At 47.8% G+C, this 15,688-nt stretch overlaps 1 long non-coding RNA gene across 1 annotated transcript; it reads left to right on the top strand.

The window, feature by feature from the left end:
- Positions 1–1,109: 1,109 nt before the first annotated feature.
- On the top strand, positions 1,110–3,904 carry LOC136492622 (uncharacterized). Its single transcript, XR_010768139.1, has 4 exons — positions 1,110–1,240; positions 1,319–1,417; positions 2,759–2,811; positions 3,784–3,904. It is a non-coding gene; the product is annotated as an uncharacterized lncRNA (long non-coding RNA).
- Positions 3,905–15,688: the final 11,784 nt, after the last annotated feature.

Here is a 15,688-nt window from a genome sequence, read left to right as displayed (position 1 = left end):
TTGGTTCATCATCATTGTCACTATTACTTTCACTTTCATTATCATGTTCCTCATCACATCCATCATCACCAGTTTGTACCTTAGTGGCCTTTGCCATGAAGCATGATGGAGTGTCGAAGAGAGAAGGCTTCTCATTGATGGCAATGCTTGCAAGAGCCTTCTTCTTGGTGGTCTTGCCATCATCTCTATCAGCATCATCACTTGAGGAAGCATCACTATCCCAAGTGACCACATATAAATCACCCTTCTTCTCCTTCTTGAAGGTCATCTTGTCCTTCTTCTCTTTCTTTTCCTTCTAGTCCTTCTTCTTGCTCTTCTTGTCATCATCATCATCATCATTGTCGCTATTGTATGGGCATTGAGCAACAAGATGATCCTTGCTTCCACACTTGAAGCACCTTCTTGACTCTTCCTTGTTGTTGGTCTCTTCCTTCTAGCACGGTAGCCCTTCTTCACCATGAACTTGCCAAATCTCTTCACAAAGAGAGCCATCTTCTCATCATCCATCTCATCAAAGCTCAAGTCTTCATCTTCGCTTGATGATTCTTGCTTTGCCTTGCCCTTGGATGATGTGGCTTTGAATGCCACACTCTTGTTCTTGTCATCCGTCTTCTCATCTTTCTTCTCCTTCTTTTCTTCCTTCTCATCATCATCTCTATAGGTACCATCGGTCATCACATCTCCCAACACTTGGTTTGGTGTCATGGTGTCCAAACCACTCCTCACTAGAACAGTGACTAATGTGCCAAATCTCGAAGGTAAGCATCTCAAGAACTTGTGGGAGAAGTCCTTGTCCTTCACTTTGTAATACCCAGAATACGTTTTGGGTGTTAGCGTAAAGTGGCAAAGGGTTCAACAGGAGTTTTAATGAGTGGTAAAAAATAATTTGTTTATACGTAGCTCGGATGGATGATCAAATATCATAGATGCGTAGAGCTCGTCGAATGCTTTCCGTTTCACTACTCATACGCATTATTTGGAGTTTAGCTCAACAAGATATGGTCATTGGAAGATTTAAAAGTGGACAGGAGACTGTACTGTAGCCCGACCACCCTTATTCTTGCATGCCTTTTCTCTTCTCTCCCCACAAAACCTAATCCCCTTCATCTATTGAGCCGCCGCCTCTCTCACGCATCGGAGAAAAATAAGAGAAGACCGAAGGATGGAGAAGAGTGGAGAGGGAGAGAGTTAGGGATTGATCCTCGTTCATGGCTCGTATGCCTTCCTCCTCATAAAATTGGTTGGTCATCTTCTTGTTTCCCCCTCAATTCCGTGCCTCTCATTGTTGTTCTTGATGGCGATGTCATGCGTGGAGTAGATCAAGTTGATGGAGGTGTCATGGTGGGGGAATCGTCGCAAGGATGAAGGGAAAATGAGAGGTCAATCGTTGATGATCCTTGTGGTACTCGCTGTTTGGGTAAGATCCCACCTTTACCCGCTGTTTTGATGCCAAATCCATGCTAGGGTTTAGCGTTTCATGTCGATTAGTTGACAGGGTTAGGGTTCTAATCTCGTAATTAAGTTCTGCTATTTATTTCAGATTGTGCAGTTGTAGTTTATGTGCCGTTTAAGACTGTTTTTATGTGTCAAAAAATTATAGAAAAATTATATTTCAGTAGTAGACTTGAATACCTTTCTTTTGGTATAGAGATCACCTTTATATCTGTTCTGGTTTGGGAGATGTAATCATTCTTTTGTGATGCATTTGTGCTGTAAGACTTTTGGACAGTTTTAGATGCGTTCAGTTTTACGATATCTTAAGTCCATAATCTCGCGATTTGATCTATATGAAAGTTGTTGACAGTTTCAAAATATTTCCATATTGTTAAAGATCATAAACTTTGGGTTCCTATATCTTGAGTTATGTTTGTTTTAGTGGCCTGCTGTTGTTTTGTAATCAGAAAAGTTCAGTTAGTTTGTAGGCTTGTTTTGGGTACCTTAGATTCTTCAAAGTCCTAAAGTTATAATATGAAAGTTGTAGACCATATTGTTTTGTATATTTTTACATAGTTTCATAATTTTTGTATGAATAGTTTATCCATAGTGAAAACGTGAAGATAAGTTATTGTTGCCAATTAAGCGTTTGGTTGTTGTTTTGACGATATTCTAAACAGTAGTAGATTGATTCAGTTTTTGACAATGTTAAATATAAAACTTTTTGTTGAAACTGTTGACAATGTTTTAGAGGACTCCAATACCTTTCTTTTGACTCTAATATCAGCCTCATAGCCCCTGTACGTTTAGAGATATGGTCGTTATAATATGACTGTTTTTCAGTGGCGTGTATCATGACATGTTTAGATCTAATCTGTTTTTGGCCATCTTAATGGACGAATTTGAACATATGATCTGAACTAAAGATGGAGTGGCTTCCTTAAGCTTTTCATATTGTTAAATATCATGATTTTTCGATGAGTATAACTGCACTTGCGTAATTTAGAAGTTGGCTGTCCTGTTTTGGTTGTCAGAAACATTCAGTTAAGTTCAGAAGTTATTTATGCCATCTTAGAGATCTCATATGCTATATTGTTTTATATAGAAGTTGTAGATAATGGTGTTTTCCATCTTTTATGAAATTTTCATAATTTTTTAGCAAGTAATTTGTCCACAACAAAAATGTGAAGCAGGATTCCTGCTGTTGATTGATTGTTCGGTCGTTGTTTTGGGGGAAACGATAGCACAGGTCGTAGAAGCGATTTATGTGCCATTTGTGAATGTTTGTACGAGTTTATTTTCTGAGGTGATGATGTTTGAACAGGTGGTGCACCTTTGGATCATTCTTAGCTCATGTTTTTGCATCATCGTCTCGAGGCAAGTAAACATAGCGGTGGTTGCTACAGCTTGACGTGTTGTTTATTCTACCTACACTCTATTTTAACATTATTTAACCAAGATGACATACCTAATTATGAATTCACTTATCCCAAAAAGTAATGTTTGTATGACCATAATTGTTGAATCTCATTTGTCTAGCATCGGAAGGTAAGTGATAGTATGTTTTATTATTATGGAGGTATATGACATATGTGGTAACTATTTGTCTATCATTAGAAGGTAAGTGATATGTTTTATGACTGGGAGGTATATGACCTATGTGGTAAGTATTGGTGCAGTTGTATCATCTTATTGCATCATGTGTATTCTTGTCATGAGCATATGCACGAGCCAGGTCGGTGAGAAAGTCATATAACTATTTCGGAGTGCTCTTGAGCCAGGTCGGTGAGAAAGTTATATGACTATTCCGGAGTGCTCTTGTGGATTATGTTGTTGACCTATGGTCATGACCATACTGGTACAACATCGTACGTTGCCTGAGGAGGGGTACGATGTAGCCTCATACCTTGTTGGGTATGAAGGCAGTGGACATGCATATGCATTGCATTTGCACACTGAGGTTTATTGGTATTGATGTTCTATGTTGCCATGAAGTGGAGATAAGGAGTATTGTTTTGTATTGAAGTTCTATGTTGCCATGAAGTGGAGATGAGGAGTATTGTTTTTTAATTATGATGACTATTACTTTATTCATACATTGAGGTGGTTTATGTGTTGTATATCATGCCCTTTATTTCATGAAATTTTTATTGGATATCTTGCGTAAGGTTGTTTACTTCTTTACGACAATGTCATTAGATAAATAAATTGACTATTAATTATTATTTTTCACATACCGTATATTCTTCTATGATTAAATCGATATCTAATTAAATTGTAGTATGAATGACATGTTCCGGTAGTTTGCTTGCTGAGATTTATTCTCACCCCTCTATCTTTAATTTCTAGGTGCTTGATTAGATACTTTGCTTCAAGGGATGGGATTAGCGGCACATCTTCACGGTTTCACCCACATTTAGATAAAATAATGTCACTCTTGACTTGTTGTAATAAAATTAGTCTATCTTCATGGTGATACTTCATGGTTTAATAAAAATATTTAAGCTGGAGGTTTACTTAATTATAGTTTTGTTCTTGTTGTTGCTTCTGCGTTACACTTTGTTCATGGGTTTATGTTGCCGAGTTTTAGACTTTGGCTTGAGGGAAGGGATGTTAGTGACATCCTGGGCTATTGTGGTGCCTGGGGTGTTACACACTTCTTCTCCAAATGCTTTGAGATCATTGACAAACACTTGAAGCCTATGAAACATCTCTGGCACTGTGGCAGAATCGCCCGAAATAGCACACTTCTAGAGGCGCTCGTCTTCCACCAGACACTAAGCACCCCGAAAGCTAGCTACATCGAACAGTTCTGTCGAGCACATCCCAAGAGAGAACTCGAACAATCCACGTTTTTCATCCAGGATCCAATAATGAGTATGAGTTTACAATACTTAATCCCTTTCATACAATAAGAGTTCTCGAAAATACATTATTACAATACCAAGTTCAGAGTGTAGAATTTAAACAGCGGAATTGAAATAAACATCTAACGATAAGATACAAGGATCCGTCTGTGCCCACCAGAAGAATCCTCCACACAACAACCATTCCTCAAGCTGCACCTACAACAGGGGTAAATAAACCCTGAGTACACAATGTACTCGCAAGACTTACTCGACTAGTGGGAATAATTTCCCGACTCCAAAGGATATGATAAGCTTTATGGTTTGCTGGGTTTCCTTTTTGCGAAAAGCATTACTAGTAGTGAATCCTTAAGTATGTTTCTTATTAGCAGTCATGACTAGTTCATTATCTAACCAGTTTATGTAAGCACATGTTCTACTTTCAAGCAAGAGTTGAGCAATCAGATCCATTTCACCATCTTTCATCTTCTAGTTCTTACTATGGTGCTAGATCGTAGACAAGTCGTACCATATCACACGATGATTTGTGAACCAACGTATCCCAGCTGGGTACCCCAAAACACATGCCCCGCTTGTACCCAGGCAGAAGCAAGACCAACCCATCACTCTCCTATCAAGGGGTCTAGGTCCCCATCCAAACTTGGACTCTAAGCCCCCACTCCTGAGTCCCAGACTCAGTGTGGTGCTTTGACCTCCACCATCCCCACCTCCAATCAGTCAGTCTGAAAAAACTTGGAACCCATGACAAGAGAGCAACAAGCCTTCCCGCTCCCATAAGTAAGTATGTGCTCAGGATAATAAGTTTGTGACCCGACTAGAATCCATAGCAACGGACGGTCCTTAACCGACACAGATAGGAAAAATAGTGTAACCAAGCTATGCCCCGTTGGCCATAGGACACAACCTATTACACCCACAAATACCCGTACCATATCCATGCCCGGTCTCCATTTCCTTTCACCATTTTATCATGAGAGTAATAATAATCACCTATTGTGAGTAACGGCAGGTTACTCACGCTACCGATAGCTTAAGCATAGCAGCTACTCAACCTATGCTAGTAGGACTCACAGGTAGGTTTATCTATGCATGTAGTTTCAATATAAATCCTGTAACGTAAATGCACATTACACACATATTGTCAGTGCAGAAAGTGACCAACACGTAAATATTTGTAGTTTTGCCGTACATTGTGATCGGATGTGGCCTAGCACTCAATGACACAGGGTTTATACTTGTTCAGGCAACGTGCCCTACGTCCAGTTTGACTCGGTCGGTGACTTTATTCCTGAGCCCAGGTGCTAGAAGTTTGCAGTTGGGTTACTGAAAGGACCTAAGATGCCGCCTAGAGGGGGGGGGGGGTGAATAGGCGTTTCTTAAAATTAACACCTTTAAATGCGGAAATGATTAGTAAAGAGAGTTTCCAAAATGGAAACTCCAAATAAAGAGTAATACCACCCCTCACAAGTTAGACATAGAGTATACAAGGTATAAAGAATATATATTGAAGCTACAACCTTGCAACACAAAGTTAGAAAAGAGAACAAATATATTCTGCACAGGCAGGAAATACCAGATGTGTCCGGTATGCACGGTTTCTGTAGAGCAGTCCCAAACTTGCTCCTTTCGATTTCTATCTTCAAATCAAACTGCAGGTATCTACTAGAGATGACAATATACACAGAGAACCTGCACAAGAGCTAGAGCAACACAAATATCAAATAAAATGCGAATTGAGACACGATATTTGTTTTACCAAAGTTCGGACTTGTTTGAGTCCTACTCTCCATTGAGGGGGCTGCGGGCGATCCAGCGAAGGTCAGTCCTAGAGGGTACCATGAAGGTCACTCTAGCCGGAATCTTCTCCAACTCCTTTTCCTCCTTCCACTAGTTGATTCTGAGGCAGCAGAATCGACCGTTATAAACTTTCCGAGGCACACCACATTCTCTCAGGTGCTCTATGGTGACGCCTAGCCGTCTAGGACCAAAGAGTCCAAGAGTAACAAATATGAATCATGAGATTGACAATATGCACAAGTGCTCAAGTGGTGGCTTGCTCTCTTTTTCAAATTCTCTCTTAACCCACAAATGAATTTGGCAATTGGATGAATCACTCACTAAGAGAGGGTTTGGGAGAGTTGGCAAAGCTCAAAAACGTGCTAGAGGATTAGCAAAATCAGCAGCGTCCAAATGTGGAGGCTTGGGGGTATTTATAGACCCCTTGAAAAACTAGCCGTTTTATAGCCGTTGCCATACCAGACATGTCCGGTATGACTTACACTGCACCAATGGTAACAGAGTTACAGTGGTGTTGTGAGGCGTCGGAACTCCCGACTCATGTTGGAACTCCCGACCCTCAGCTCATTTGAAAACCATGGTAACTGAGTTAAAGTATGTGAGGTGTCAGAACTCCCGACGCATGCTGAAACTCCTGACCGTCGGAACTCCCGACTCACGTTAGAACTCTGACCCTCAAGGCATTTTAAAACTAGCCGTTGGCCTCTGGCCATCCATACCGGACACGTCCGGTTTGACCACCACAGTGAACTCTCCAAGTCAGTTAAGCGCGAGACGTCGGAACTCCTGACGAACCAACCCAAGAACATCAAGAATTTTATCGTGGCTGGGCACATACCGGACACGTCCGGTATCAATACCGGACACATCCGGTATTACCAGACCAGCAAAAACAAGTTAGCTCTTTTGTCTCTCAAACACTCTAAAACTCACATGGGTTGGCTTGAGCACTTATGAAACATTATCTATCAACATGATGCATCCCTCTTAATAGTATGACATTCCTATTAACTCAAATTTAATGAGTATAATAAATTTAAACCTTTTGAGTTGATCTCTTTCAACCAAAGCCTTGTATTCCAATCTTCATCAAGTGAGGGTGCCAACATGTCAACTTTGATCTTTATCACTTGAGCATAGCCATCTTGAGCACGTGACTTGATTCCATTCATTAAATATGAATAACTCCAAATGCATCAAGTCACTTCCAACACTTTGTCCACTATAGATTTGATCCTCCACATCAATATGACCATCATAACTTGATTAGCACCTCAATTAAATGCAAGTACTTTCTTCTTCACCCTAGCTAGGTTCTTCGGCCGCCAAGCCGTCACTTGCCCTTCACCCTTGCTTAGTACCTCGAAGGCTTTCCTTGCTATCTTCACCATCTCAAGCCATCGAGTCACATCTTGTGTTGAATCATCAATTCATTTGTATTGTTATCTTTTTTATTTTAATTTAGCAAGCTTCAAATATGAGACCATTCCATATGCAATCCCTCTTGTCTCATCAACTAATTTTTACTAGGCTTGCTTTCACATAGTATATGGAAATACAATAAATATGCCTTTGCATGAATTCCATTTGCATTGTTGTCTTGTGCTTGAACTAGATTGTTTATACAACAACACATAATTTTGGCTTTTATTAAGTACCTCTGAGATAACCTATTACCTGTCCACACTTAGCAAATGAGTTAGACCTTTAATCACGTTGTCATTCAATCATCCAAAACATACCAAAGGGCTAGATGCACTTTCAGTTACAAACAAGAAGGAGAAAGATGGGGGGTACAAGAAGTCCGGTCGGACTCTGGTCTGAGGGGCCGAGAGTGATGGGAGCTCCGCTATGTGCTAAGTGTTCAAGCATGTGCTTGTGGTTTGAACCTGGTGGTTCTATTATTGTGTCCTAGTGAACTGATCGATCTCTTTTTTGGGAGAAAGCGCATCCCCTTTTATAGATAAAGGGGATGATCTTACAAGTGAGAGGGAGAGAGTGTACGTATGCTAAGTCTTGTTGCCCATGCTATTGGGTACAAGATGATTGTAGGTGCCCATAACACTGTTAATGTCAGATGCATGTGGGAGGTCATGTCGTCTTCTTCAGGTATGGCAGACGTCGGTGTCTGCCACACTGTTGATACCTAGAGGCATGCAAGGAGTTTTACCATTTTCGCCTAGTACGGTAAATGCCGGTGCCCACAACACTGTTGATGCCCTAGAGGCACGTGGGGGGAGCCTTACCATGTTTGTCTGTTATGGGAGTTGATGGCACCCATGACACTGTAGGGGAAATGTCGGCGCCTACAACACTGCTTGGGTTCTGTCATGCCAGGAAGGTCGCAGGGTACTATCCGGTAGGTGTACAGGGTACGGTCCTTGGTATTGCGGTTGACTTGTGTGCCCTGCCTTACTTTCTCCATCTGTTTCCTAGTCCTTACCGAACGGGCATCCCTGGTCGGTTGGTCCCAGTCGGCTCTAATTGCTCCAGTTGGAGAAGAGTAGTGAGTAGGGCTTTGCTGCGTCCCTAGTCGGAGACGTAGGTCGGAGTCAGAAGTGGTGTTTGGCTAGGCCTTCTGGTTGGAGAGGCCGTCCAGAGGCGGGCTAGAGTCAGAAGCGAGGCCTTCCGGTCGGAGAGGCAGGCCAGAGTTAGAAGCGGGCGCCGTGCCTTCTCGGCCAGGCCTTTCAGTCAGAGATTGGATCGCCCTTCTGTCCTATCATTTAGGTATTTGGGCTGGCTCATGAGTTGCGTGTTGTTTGCAACATTGTCTGCTAGGCTAAGCCTTTGTTGGGTAGCTGGTCCATGAGGGACCTCGGGTTTATGAACCTGATAGGAGCCCCCAAGCCCCTAGGTGATTCGCGTAGAGTCGTTTGGGGGATTTTTGTCTTGATGGTGGGTGCACGAGAGCGCACCCGCGGGTGTAGCCCCCGAGCCCCCGAGCCCCCAGACGATTCGGGCAGAATCGTCTAGGGGTTTTTTTTGTGTTGCCAATGGGGGAAGTTTTGTTTCATCAGTGGGTGCACGCGAGCGCACCCGCGGGTGTAGCCCCCGAGCCCCTGGGCGATTCGGGCAGAATCGCCTGGGGGGTTTTGTCAGCGAGCAGTTTTAGGGATCGAGGCAGTTTTTTGGGATCGGGCGAGACGGAGCTCACGGATCTTGGCATCGAGCGCACGTGTCGGGCATAGCCAAGGCAGTTTAAGGATTGGGCGAGACAAAGCTTGTAGATCCTGGCATCGGGCGCACGCATCAGGCGCAGCTGAGGCAGTTTTGGAATTGGGCGAGACGGAGCTCGCAGATCCTGGCATCGGGCGCACGCGTCGGGCGCAGCCGAGGCAGTTTTGGGATCGGGCGATACGGAGCTCGTGGATCCTAGCGTCGGGCACATGCATTGGGCACAGCCGAGGCAGTTTAGGGATCGGGCTAGATGGAGCTCGTGGATCCTGGCATCGGGTGCATGCATCGAGCACAACCAAGGCAGTTTTTTGGGATTAGGAGAGATGGAGCTCGTGGATCCTAGCATTAGGTGCACGCGTTGGGCGCAGCTGAGGCAGTTTTAGGGATCTTGAGCCCCTGAGTCCTATTGGGCTTGATAGGGGTTGGTTGAGTTTTGTGCGTTACCCCATCCACAGTTTCTCGCAACTAGAGGGGCTAAGCTAATGTCGCTTGCCTCGATGGCTCGGGCTCGAGTGATGCGCTCAGTGAGCTCGCTAACAGGTATGATCGAGTGAAATCTGGGTCCATCGTTCGTGATGGGGTTGGCATAGCCCTCATGTGACATTCAACTGCTCCTTAACCTGCAACCCGACAGATGCCTGGGTCATTCCGGAGACTGACCCGGGTGGCCCACTGGCCTCCTCTCAATGGAGATTCTATGGGTTTGTCAGAGGTTTAGGATCGAACGAGAAGGTTGAGATGACCCTGTCTGCTTCAGGGCAGACTGGGCGAGGGCCACTCGGGGCTCATCTGTGTTTTCTCCCCTAGCTCTGTTTAACGTGAGGCGGCCTCGAGCCCTTCATGGGCTGGCCTTCGAACTCTGGTCGGTCGTTGCTCATGTTGAATGAGGCAACTGCCACTTCATGATGCAACACGGAGTGTTGTGATGCATTTAACCGCATCTGCGATGCCTTAGCCCCTGAGCCCCCGGGCGATTCGGGTAGAATTGTCTGGGGGGCGCGGGTGTATGGAATGAATGAATGCGTGTATGGATGTATGAATGATTATATGAAGAAAGAGTGGGGGTCGGTAATGTTACCTTGATGACTTGAGTGACAGGGTTTGAGGAGCTCCAATCAGAAATGTCCGATCGGGATCCACGCTCGTCGTTCATGATGGAGTCAGCATGGCCCACATGGGGCATCCCTTTGCTCCTTACCAATCTCTCAGCATTCGCCTGAGCTGTCTGATTAGACTTAGGAAGCCTATTGGTCTCTCCTAGCGGAGATCACGTTGTTTGTCTTTCCAAGTCCCGCCTGGGAAGGCGGAGAGCCGCCTACGTGCAGTGGCACCATGTTTTTGCTCCCGGTGTGTGGTAGTGGTGGGCCATACCCAGGCCACATCCTGTCTAACCAGGCGCTGTCCGTCGGGTAGGGTGCTTCCCATTAGTCAGGGTGCATCCCATCGTATCCCATCCACATTGAATGGGGGAAGGGAGAGGGTTTTTCACCCCCTTCATTTTGCCTTTCCCTGATCGCCATGCCTTTCCCAACTGTTGTGCCCCTTTCTTTTAAGTAGGAGAGGGGAGAGGGCTTTCACCCTGTTCCTTAGCCTATTCCTCATCTGCCATCTCTTCTCTTTCGTCCTTCTCGCCAAGAGCATCTGAGTGCAGCGGCGGTTCCTAGGAGAGAAAAAAGGGGAGAGCGAGGGAGAGGAGAAAACTCATAGATCCATTCGCTAACCCAAAACGAAATGTCAAGCTAGAGGTCATCCATCATTAGGGAGTCGGTGCTAGATGCCTTTGCCGAGAAGGGGTTTCTGCCGTCGAATGAGGTAGTGCACTAGAGGGCTCTTGGGAGGGAGGATTTCCCGCAACCTCAGGCCGGCGAGGTTGTTTCCTTCCTTGCATTTCATGAGCATAGGTTAGGGTACCCCGCGCACTGGTTCCTGCATGGGCTCCTCAATGAGTGGGGTCTGGAGCTACAACAGCTCAATCCGACTGGGGTGCTGCATATCGCCGGCTTCGTAACCATGTGCGAGGGCTTCCTCGGGATGGAGCCGCACATGGACTTCTTTCGGCGGATGTTCTCTAGGCGAGCTTTGTCAGAGGGGAAGCCACTCATGATTGCACCGGTGGGGGGCTTTGCACTACCGAAGAAACCGAGCGTGGGAGGCTCATACCCCATGTATACCCCCTATGATTCCAATCGGGGGTGGCACGGGGAATGGTTCTACATCAGGAACCCAGCAGAGGCGTCGTTCCCCCCTTTCACCGGTATGAGGCCAGAGAAGCTAGAGAGCTAGTCGTGGGGTCCCGCCAGCCAGCAAAAGAAGAAGGCGAAGATTATCAAGGTGGTGCTCTAGAAGCTCATGCGGCACAGCCTTGATGGGGTGCGGGTGTTCCATACCCTCTTTCGCCATCCGATCGCTCCGCCAGCGGAGAGGACGTGGCCGATGTGGAAGTACAACAACCTGACAGACCCTAACAGTGTGTCGTCAGAGGAGCTACTGAACGATGAGGTCTAGAGTTACCTTGACCAGGTGCTGCAGCTGAGGCCTAAAGAGGACCTCGACAGAAAGCCCAGACCTCTCAACTCCATGGCGGTGTCCAAACTGGTATGCTCCCCTCTCTCTATTCCGTGTTCTTTTCTCCTTTGCTTTCTAGTTTTTTTATTTTGAGTTGCCTGTTCTATAGGGACTTGAGGTTTACAAGTCTCAACCGCCCCCCTTCCGAAGGGGCCAGAGGGCATGGCCTGGCAGGTCGCCTAGAAGGAGGCTGCGGATGCCAAGAAGAAGAAGAAAGCTGAGGAGGCTCAGCGAAAGCATGAGAAGGAGAAGGAGATCACCCGGTGCGTGTGGGCCAAGGAAAATAGGAGTGACATCGAGTCAGAGCTCGAGTCAAAGGACCCCACAGAGGTGGGGGATGACATGATCTGTTCTGAGGAGGAGGAAAGCCGGGAGGTCATTGTGACCTCGGTGGAGCGTTGCGATCCTACGGCCGCATCCGATGGTGGCGAGCAGGATGCAGAGAGGCGTGGCGATGTTCCCATGTCGAGGAAGCATGCTACGAGTGTAGACGCCGTCGGTGAATGGGAGGCGAAGCGGATACGGTCACCGCACCCTTCTGAGGCATCGCCGGCCTCGTCCCCGCCTACAGTGGGCACAGCAGAGCAAGCCAGACAGTCAGAGGAGCGGGCTCGCACCTACGCATCATCAGGGCTAGCGCCAGCACGTGACTCACAGCGGGAGGATGCCTCGCGAGCTGCTCTGGTTGGTGTGCCCTGAGCTAAAGGTCGTGGTGATTCATAGGCTGAGCAGGAGCTGGTTGGAGTGAGGGGGCATGGGTCATGGCCTAGGAGCGGTCCTCGCCCTACGGGCCCATTGATGTTGGGTCAGGGTTTCAGAGTCGTACCGCTTACATCCCGGTATGCCTTTCTTTGTTTCTTTTCGATCTTGCTGTTGTGTTTTTAGAGTGGGACTGATCTGTACTTTTTCGACAGTGGCCAGATGTTGATGGGGCTGAGCATCGCCCCAACTCCCATGCGGGAGGATTGGAGGCCCACCTTGCAGCGCATCATGGCGAGCGGCGAGGAGAGCAGGGTGGTGGTGGTGGGTCCTTCCCTTCTGAGGGCAGCACACCTTGGGTCGGTCGCTAGTACGGCGGCAACGACGGCGATGGTGTTGGCGGTGATCCTAGTGGTGATGGTGGAGGCCACGTCTGAGGTATCCCTTGTGGCCCCTCCTCCACCAGCTACAGCGGAAGAGGAGAGGGAGACCGGGCTCCTTGCCTCACCGGGCGGGGGGGCACACGGCTCACCCTCCTGGTTGGAGCTGGAGGTGCTGGGGGGAGATGCGGCCAGGATGGAGTCAGAATGCCTACCGGTGGCCCGTGAAACTGATGTGGTGGAGATCCCCTCTAACGACAAAGCAGGTGATGAGGTGGAGCTGCCGGCGCCATTGTAGGAGCTAGCGGTGGTTCAATCGGAGGCTAGGCCCTCCAGCGGGCTGGAGGAGACTGACCTAGTGTGGCCCTACCCTGAGGACCCAACAAAAGGTTTGGTTCATCCTTCGGGATTCATAGGAGTGTCAGCTCTAGGACATCCTTGGGGGGAGAGGATTTGCCATGGAGTCCGATCTCACCAAGTTGTCAATGAAACTTGAGGAGGCCTAGGAGCGGGTTGAGTCTGTCCAGCGGTTGGTCAAGGTCAACCTTTGCCGCACCATGGTGATGAGTTTACCATGCTTGTCCTTGACCCCTTGGTCTTTCGTTGGTTGTCTCAACATGCTTGCTTCTTGTTTTTGTAGGGTTTGGAGGAGATGTCGAGCCGCAAGTCCTATTTCCTCCAGATGGAGCACGCTTGGATGGCTGAGTTTGAGCACCAGCTAGAGTCCACCTACCATGAGTCCTAGGACCAGGTGGTGGAGGCAACCAAGGCGTGGGCGGCGGAAGTGCTTGCGGTGGAACGAGCGACTACCGTCGAGCAGGGGCTTGAGGCGGCGAAGGCCCGCTAGGCGGAGACCGAGGTGACACTGCAAAAGTCCCTAGCGGACACCGAGGTGGCACTCCAAAGATCCCTAGAGACCCTAGATATGGAGCGGAAGGCCCTAGAGTCGGAGCAAAAGGCCCGGTCGGAGGCTGACCAGGAAGTGCTCGTGCTTCGGGGCTAGGTGATGGGGACAGAGGAGGCAAACGCCCGGCTACACGAGCAGGTGACTCGGTAGGAGGAGGGACTCTCCATCCTCGAGAACACCCACCTTGGTACATACCTTTTCTATTTTTTGGCATGTTGGTTTCTTCCTTTAGCTCGATTCTGAGCTTGTCGTCCTTTTTCTAGAGCTAGGTGGAAAGGTGGAGTCGTTGGAGCAGGACCTAGAGACGACCAAAGCGAAGATTGGCCAGAATGTGGAGGCGCTGGCCAAGTCCCTTGAAGAGCAATGTGCTCTCGATGGTGAACTTGACCAGATACACAATGTTGCCCAGCTTGTCATCTTGGAGGTCTTCGGGTCGGTGCCAAGTACTAGTGCACCCGTCATCCGGCTGGCGGAGGTTCAAGATGAGGTTCGGGCCCTCATCACTGAGGGGCTGTTCTATGGCACGTCGGGGGTGTTAACTTCGGTGGTGATGTACCACTCGGATCTGGACTTTGCCACCATCTGCAGTGGGTATGCCGACGGCTGGAGCACGGAGGACATCCAGTCGCTCGGGGAGAGCTTGCTGCCACACGCAAAGTTAGTGGTAGAGCAAGTCTCCGCGCAGTGGGTGATGGATGCTCACCATGCTGACATGGCCACGGGCACGCATTAGGAGGACGTCGCCCAGCATGTGGATGGCGTGGAGCCTGGGTCGAAAGTGGACGTCGCCCCGCCTCTGACCGAGCTGAACATTGCCCAGTCGGAGGACAAGCAGCCCCTGCCCTCGCTAGTCGAGCCGGTAGCCAATGCGGCCATGGAGACATAGTAGAAGTTTTAGAGTAGAAATACTTTAGCAAATGTAGAAGATAATGTCGTGGGGGAGCCCCCTGTGTAAAGTGTTTTTTTGTGATGGAACTACTTCATTCGGGGAAGCTTGTCTCGTTCGTTCCTTATTTTTACCTTAGCATAACTTTGTTTTTTATTCTTTCTTTTTGGTACCTACCCATTCACATCGTAGGCTGCAACCTTAAGAGCCCAGGCGTGGCCCACGAGGCTCAGCTGCTCATAACCGTAGGTAGAGGCGGGGTGTGATCGGTCGAAATATTTAGAGCAAAGTTACGTAAGGTAATTAAAGAAACAGATTGCCCTTTCGTTCGGGGAAAAATGTATTTATCATATGATAGTAAAAAGAGGGGTGACATTGCATCCCCGTGGAGCCCCCGAGCGACCCGGGCCGAAAGTGTTTGGGTCGGGGCGCTTTATAGGGGCAAACGTTAAGTAAAAATGGTAAGACTGAATTTTAGGGAAAGAAACGACGTAGCTGTTCGTTGTTCCAAGTGTTGGTGAGAATGTTGCCGTTGTTGTCCTTTAGTCGGTAGGCGTCCGGTTGGATCACCTCGGTTGCCGTATAGGGACCTTCAGTCATCCGGATCCTTGCCCGCTAGGCCCCCTTTCTTGTCCGCTGCTTCTTTGCCTTTTCCTTCCTTCGGCCTGCTGGCCTATCGCAGAAGGCGCTTGAGGAGCTCATAGTCCTTGTAGAGATGTTTGACGGGGTGGGCATGGTTGGTGCATGGGCTCTCCATGAGCTCATTGAAGTGGTCCGAAAGGCCCTGCTGGGGCTGCTTGCTCGTGTGATCAGCCGCGGCGACCAACGCGGAGTTGGCCGGTCGGCGATGATCTTTTTTGTTCTTTTTGCCCCTCTACATGGAGAGACCATCGTCCTGATCCTCATGCTTGGCCTTGCCTTTGTCACCGCCTCCATTGAAGTGATGTGGGAACGATGCTTTTTGGATGCGTCGGCC

The sequence above is a fragment of the Miscanthus floridulus genome, chromosome 1 (genome assembly GCF_019320115.1).
Source record: "Miscanthus floridulus cultivar M001 chromosome 1, ASM1932011v1, whole genome shotgun sequence".
NCBI lineage: Eukaryota > Viridiplantae > Streptophyta > Magnoliopsida > Poales > Poaceae > Miscanthus > Miscanthus floridulus.
The sequence above is the reverse complement of the archived record's forward strand: the minus strand, read 5'-3'. Positions and strand labels throughout refer to the sequence as shown.